A 7994-nucleotide genomic window follows, 5' to 3' on the forward strand; every position below is an offset into this window, starting at 1 on the left:
ACCAGTAGAGTTGGAGGTTCCCTCGCTACGCATCCTACTAGAAAGTCTAGTTCCTGAGGCGGAATGGGCTCGTCGAAGGTTCGAACAACTCACACTCCTAGACGAACGACGGCTCAATGCCTTACACAACGTCCAACTATACCAACGACGTATACAACGGGCATTCAACAAAAAAGTCAAACCCACAAATATCAAAGATGGCGACTTGGTCCTCAAGTCGGTTCGATCACCATTATTCGTCGATCCGAGGGGGAAATTCAAACCCAATTGGGCTGGTCCATACCTGGTTAAGTAAATACTTTCAGGGGCCGCAGTGAGACTGAGTGACCTAGACGGGGAGGATGTTACAAACCCGTCCAACCTAAACCAACTCAAGAAATACTACCCTTGAACCTTAGCAACCAGCAAACCTTTCCCTAGTTTTACGACTAGTGACCACAATCTCCCTTTCAAGTCAATTTCTCAAAATGTTCTGATTTGAAATTGTATGTTTTATCGAGTATAAGTTACGACACCTTGCCATGTTTCAAAAAGCCTTTGATCAGTCAAAGGCAACATCCCTTTGCACTCAAAACAAAACACCTGAACTACGAGAATGGTTTGATTTCACCTCTTCAGGTGGATAAGGCAGTCCTTTTTACACAAGAGGGATACAACCACAAAACCCAAACAAATTAACAAAACATCTTGAACAACGAGCATGGTTTGATTTTACCTCTTCCGGTGAATACGTAGGCAATCCTTTCTTACGCAAGTATGATACAACCATCCCCACACAAAAAACAATCACCTATACAAATTCCAAAAAAGGGAAGCACTCCCTTTTCCACAAAAAAGAACAAAAAAAGGGCCTTTCTCCCTTCCCACAAAAATCCCTTTCACATGTGCAATATTTAGGATAATTTAAACCGAATTCCCTTTACAAGATGGATGGAAGAAACAACAAGAGTTCACAACTTTTTTTAACACAAGCAATCCTCTTTATTAATTAACTAGTTTTGTTGCCCGTGAATTCACGGGACTTTATTGGCGCCCTTGTTTAACGTATTTGTTCTTTTTTTTTTTGTTAGTTGTACGTAGATCTAGCTGGCAATCAAGTCTAACCTAATCCGAGTGACCTGACTAAAACCCAACAGGAGCCAAGAATTTTGTAAACCGAAGCAGTCCAAGGCCGACCCGATAATCAATGACCCGATCCTAACCCACTATGAGCCGACTCGATATTGACCCCATTAAATTGATGAGCCGATGATTATTAAGCTATTTATTGATCAAATTGAAAGCAATTTAGAGGTTATTTTGATACCTTTTGACTTAATAATGAAGTAACTAAATCAAATAAAAGTCGAAGTAATAATTTTAATGGTTAAAAATTGAAGTAATTCGATAAAATCGCGAGACCTGATGATGAACCAGCCCGGCCCAATACATCATTTGTCCCCTGACTCGGCTCGATAACAATCCGACACGAACACAACGCGACTCAAAATGGTAGGTTAACCCAATATGACCTAACCGATCAAATCCAACTCGACTGACCCGATTGCCACCTCTAACTGTACGACCTTATGATACTTATTAAAATTGATACCGTTTTTTTTTACAAAATTTATATACCGAATATTTTTACAAAAGTGTACAATACAGAATAACACAAATGCATAGAGTACTTTTACAAAATACTCCGTATCATGAAAAATTCTTGTGTCCTCCAGGAGTACCGTCCTCCTTATACCTAAAACTAATCCACCAAATAAAATATTATAAAAAATTAGGTATAAGGAGTACGATCGGTCCTGAAGGACACAAGAATATTTCCCGTATCATGAAGTACCTCATACTACTCAAATTTCTCCCAACATCTATGGATGACAAATTATATTTAATACTCCGTACTAATTACTTTTTCTTGTACCTAGTATAAAAAATTTCAGTTCTCTTGTACCTAATATAAAAGATTTCAGTTGATTTCTTTATAGAAGTAGCTACATGAAATTGTTGTACAATCGTAAATACGTACCAAGTTCTAATTTCCAGTGGCTAAATCCTAATAAATAAGAGCAACATGAAGACCACCATTGATGTTTGATTATTAGCTGATCATCAAACGCAATTCTCATTCAATGAAGATAAAATTTCCTATTTTATATAAAAAATACCCCTTCTCAACATTGATAGAAGGGACACCATTGTCATTAAGAATGCTTGGAATCAAAATGCCCCACTTGACAATGAATCAGAATCATCTTGTGTGCCCAGTCCACTGTATTGCAGTCCCTTCATCATCATTTAGCCAAGGATCACTCGTTTTGAGCTTGTAACCCATGCAACTCCCTTCAAATGTAAGTAAACTCAAAGACATGCACATAATGTCTACAAAGTTGGAATTTGCTAGATAAACATCAAGGTTACCCTAGTTTTATCTCCTGATTCTTTCTCAACATTTAAAGATTAATACGAGTAAAAGTATTAGTTAAACGGAACTAATATATACCAAACAATTAAATAATTAATACCCTCATTTAATCATCACTCATCAGTTTATTGTTTATGTTCTTTATAAATGGTATTTTGTCAAAGGTAAACAAATAATTGGGATGTAGGGAGTAGCCCACAATGCATAACCCTGTGAGAACGAATAGTGAAGGTTTGTTATGAGATTTAGGTAAAACTTCATTGGCTCAAATCTCCTTAAAGTACATTAGTTGATATAAATATTAAAACATTAGGGCATGTATTAGGAAGGGATACAAGATATGGTATATTAGAATAATACTCCCCCGTCCCAGTGATATGTTTACACTTCCTTTATTTCCCCTCATAAAATAAAAAAAGTGTAAACATATCACTGGAAAAGAAAAAGTACCATATAAGATATATTGTTATTTCTACGCAACTTCAAGTGATGCAAATATTGATGCTTACTTCGCATTCAAGTAGAGGCGTGTTGTAAAAAGTATCTAACTCGTCTTCAATTGCAATCTGCAATCACGAAGGAAGACATTAACTTCATATTATTTGGGTATTAGGTATGGGAAGAAAAATAGAAAATCAGAGAGAATACATGCAATTAAACTGAAATTGAAACAAAAAAAAACCTTGAGAATGTTAGACCATATAGAGAGTGGAGCACCTTTGACCTACAAGTACGTGTTATAGCATCCATGAAAGAAAATCAAAAGACAGTGGTGGCTTTAAACGACATGTTATATAGGCCAATAACTTTATGAGTCAATCGATAAAAGAAACAAGCATATTACAACTGTTTCAGTTAATTTTTCAAAAAAAAAAATAAGAATAGTCAATATAAAATAGATTTACCTTAATCATAATCCCATGCTTATATACGAACAGCAACATTTATGGATATACATACATAATAAAACAATAAAATTAAACCAATGTCAAGCACAAAGTTAAGAGTTATTATCAAATTCGTAGAGTGGATATTCACAAAATTCTCAAATAACAAAGTAAAACTCACCAAAAAAAAATAAAAATAAAAATAAAAATAAAAAAATAAAAGGACAGCAGTAAGTAAATTGGAGCACTGATGAAAAAGAAAATGTTCTACATGTATAATTTCCCGGGCAATCTTATAAATATAAATATAAATATAAATATAAATATAAATAAATATAAATGTTCAGATTATGAACAAAACCTAATAACGCCTACCATCTTCCATTCTCCCATATTAAAACGTTTATTCAAAATTAAGTAGGAAGTAAGTGAAGAAGATATAAGAGCAGTTAATTAAAAGAGATTAAAGAGGGGGAAATGGAAGAGTTTTAGTAAACTTGAAAGCCCATATTGGAAACTTAAAGAGGCAGAGGACTTGAAAAATTCTGAACGTTTCTAGTCAACGACTATGAGAAGCAATTTTATTGCAAACGTGTCATTTGTAAATCAAATGTGGCATTGCGTTAATCAGACGTGGCATTTTACAATCACATGTGGCTTTGTTGACGTGGATTTTATGAGCAATTTTAGTTTAGGTTTTTAATAGTATTTTATAGATAGATAATGAGAAGGATTACAAACTTTACAACAAATAAAGCTAAGCAAGTCCGCCACTTGCCAACTAGAGTGTCGACCAAGACATCTTACAAAGTAATACTAGCACAAAAAAAACCACAATACATAGCTAGTACAACATAATAAAAATACACAAACACTAATACAACATAATAATAAAGTGGGTAATGGAGGTCTTCATTCTTCCATTCTACGCTTGCCTTTTCCCTCGGGATACATCTTCCCCTTGTTCTTCTTGTTAGCCCGCCTAGCAAGGACTTCCTCTTCGGAAAGGATCCTCAACGGATCTACAATGGCGACGGTATCCGGTCTCTTACAAGACCCCATACTCGACCCAAGCCGAGCCCACACACGACCCACCATCTCTTTGGGACCGAAGCTCCTCCTTTTCGGTGGCCTCACCACATCCGGTCTAACATCATCGGCAAAGTCGTCAAAGAAGGCACGGTTGGCTTTGTCAACCTCCCGATACTTCAAGTCAACGACTTCATCTTTGCGGAACTTTGACGTTTCTTCCAAGGTTTGAGCTCTTGACCACTTGACATAAGCGGGAGTCACTCTCTAATGGCACCCACTTCTTCAGCAAGAGGGCAAATTTTACCTTTCGGGAAAACGAAAATATGTTGTTTCGAATCCCAAAACCTAGAGCACGCTCCAAGGAACGAGGATTGCACCTTAACTTGATGAAGCACCAACAATTGACCTACTCCCATTACAACGAGTTGATACTTCTCGAGAGGCGACAAATCCCGTCACCAATGTCGCAACCTATTATTGAAAGTATCCATGAATTATTTTGTGGAGGAAGAAGAAAGTTTTTCGTAGAGATATTTTTCGCATTTCGGATGGTGAAAAAATGAAGTACAAACGTCCCTATTTATACAAAACAATCAGCGCTTTTTTCTGGAAAAAAGGGGAAGCCACCTTGTATCTGTTAGGTTCATATACCTATTATTAGACTCTTCTAATAGTGAATAATTAACTTCTTAATATGCGTTTTTTAGATCTAGTGCATGCATAACAAAATTAGAGATTAATAAGGAAAAACAATGTCCCTTACATTGTTGAGTGGCTCAAAAATAAGGGCACAAATAAGGTCACCTTCCTTATTTGTTCTTGAGCTATAATGTATTGGATGATCTTCCAAAATCCCAATGTAGAGATCCTCCTTTGATTGCACCCAAGACTAATCCCTTAAACTAGTATATTAATTAACTAGATTAACATAGTAGTACCCTTAAAATAATTCTAATAATATATTTATTACTACACTAGTAATCTTATATTGTGATTTAGAATTTATGATGAACAATTTCTTATTTCTATAACAAGTTTAGAGAGATGTTGAGAGAAATGAGAGAAAATGAAGCATGAATGAATAATGCATGCAAGTGAATGATGATTGAGTAAAATAAGAACCAAAACTCCTCTTAAAAGAGGAGTGTGGCCGGGCAGCTAGAGGACAAGGAAGGCATCTTGCTTTTCCTTTTACTCTTATCAAAATGTAGGTTGTGTAAGAATAGGTAGAGTAGGTATGATTACATCTATTTTATATCATAAAATAAATCAACCACAATCCACCACAACTCCCTCCATTTCGGTCCACCTACATAAAATGGACTACCATTTTATTTTGTAAATTTGTCATTTGTCACACAATATGTCACATGTAGTATGTTACATGTTATTAATTAATTTAATGCATACTTATCAAATAAATATCATTATATACATTAATTAAATTGCATATAACAAATTGACTGGTGATACTTGATCACATAAATAAAATGGGTCATATAATTATAATTCACGACATATTGTAATTATAATTAACTATTCATTCTTATCTCAATTGTTTCACAAACAATAATCAATTTTAGTAATAAAGTATTTCAATTACTAAAATAAATCTTATTTAATCCAATTAGAATAAGATATAAATATTCTCTTTCACAATTGGATTGTTCAATTTTAAGAAATTGATTAACTTGTATCGTCATACAATTAATCAATTTGTCTATTAATGGAATTGCCCTTTAGGTGTGAGCTTAAGGGATCAACTGATCACCACCGTCAGACGATAGTAACGTCTAACTCTAGTTAGCTGATCATTACTGATTAATGTTGATCAGTTGACTATATAAATTAATCATCCCTTACGTATTCTTAATTTGAGATTTAAACATGTGATCACACTATTGTTGAGGACACTTACTCCAATAATCTCCCACTTGTCCAAGACAAGTGTGCGTCACCAATTCTCTTGTCCTATTACAATCTCCCACTAAATGCAAGGTGTCTCGCAGGTCATACTTGCATTTGATCATATCTTGAGTGGTTTCCTCGATCTTGGAGTGTAACTGTCTGACCGGAATTATCTACCATAGATACTTTCCGAGCGTGGCCACGCATTTCCAGTTCACTACTCCTCGAGTGGCCTTGAGATTTCAAATAACCCTGATAAGGGGGTCGACGATTCCTATCGCACTATTCCCTTTGTTTAGCCACAGTTCATCATAACCCAAAATATACTCATTTGACCTCAGTTACGACAGTTGTAGAGCATAAATCAAAGTCAATCAGAAATTTGTGCCAACTTGGGCGAATAGTCTCTAGTCAAAAGAATTGACTCATAAAAATACTATAGCAGCTCTTGCCACGACCAGGCTTTATGAATTACCAGAACTTTATAAGCGGTCACTGCCCGACAGAGTGTCCCATACAGTCTGCCTATGTGATTGACTAGTCGTCCCATATGACTCTATGGCACTTGAACTTCCCATCAATCGCATCACACTCTAGTCATTTCGAGACGTCACCTGTTCTAAGTAACTAGGGGCGAATACTATGTCAATCCAGTTCACTTTAATGGGGTTCCATTTGTCTCTACAACCCATTTGGATATAACAAAGTAAAGGGTGAGTTTAAAGAAACTCAAACGATAAATGCGATTATCATATATGAATAGTCAATACACTATTACTACTTCATATCTTATAATATTTAGTGTACCTTTTACACTAGTTAAAATGCAATAAAAGCTTGGCAAGTGGATATACCATATATCCATATATTCCAACTTTATTAATTGTTATTTCCTTCTTTTCAATGTTATTTTTAATAACATGAATTTATCTAAGTATATGTCTAGTCTTCTTACCAGACTTGGGCTCTTTAACTTGAAAGATGCTCCCACTGTTATCACATAACTTGTGATAAAGTCTTTGGTAAAGGAATCTACTCTCATTCCCTACGTTGACCATTTTATCACAATTTACTTAGATTCCTTTTGTAGAATTTGCAATGTACGAAACTAAAACACTTTTCTAGACTCTTACTCTTAAGTCAATAAAATCAGCCTAGGATTTCAACGAATCCTAATTGGTTTGGAAACTAAAGTTTGTGCAACCCTTCAACACACAACGTAGTTTATCATCCAAATATATGAACGAATCCTTAATTCTTCTCAAAAATCTCAAAGATGTTCTTTAAGGCTTTCACAAGCCCATCATTGGAATTAACTTGTTATTGACTAATTATGCTCTAATCATATGTTACATCATGGCATGTGCGTCTGTTGGCATACATGATCGTTCTAATGGCGGAAACATTAGCAAACGATTTCATGTGATCGAAAACTTAATAGGTTCAAGGAATGACTATGACTCCATCATAGTAATTCCACTTTTATCAACATGAATAACCTACTTAACCTTGTCGATGTTAAACAGATATGAAAGATCTTATCATCATAAGACTCTCAACTCTATGCCAATATTCTCTCACATAGATTCAGAATTCTAGAATACATCGCACCTTTTCCTAGTCTCCCAATCACTCTTTCATAGAAGAGAGCATTGGTACATTATTCTCAATAAGTAATATGTTATCAACATATAAGACATGGAAAAATAATTCTTGCTCCCACTTAACTTCATGCATAATCATGATTCTTC

At 35.0% G+C, this 7994-nt stretch overlaps 1 long non-coding RNA gene across 1 annotated transcript; it reads right to left on the reverse strand.

Moving 5' to 3' along the window:
• Positions 1 to 1964: 1964 nt before the first annotated feature.
• On the reverse strand, positions 1965 to 3347 carry LOC141621809 (uncharacterized). The gene is made up of 3 exons (XR_012532690.1): positions 3099 to 3347; positions 2926 to 2982; positions 1965 to 2334 (listed from the first exon to the last, which is right to left on the reverse strand). It is a non-coding gene; the product is annotated as an uncharacterized LOC141621809 (long non-coding RNA).
• Positions 3348 to 7994: the final 4647 nt, after the last annotated feature.

Source organism: Silene latifolia, chromosome X (assembly GCF_048544455.1).
Source record: "Silene latifolia isolate original U9 population chromosome X, ASM4854445v1, whole genome shotgun sequence".
In the NCBI taxonomy this organism is placed as follows: Eukaryota; Viridiplantae; Streptophyta; class Magnoliopsida; order Caryophyllales; family Caryophyllaceae; genus Silene; species Silene latifolia.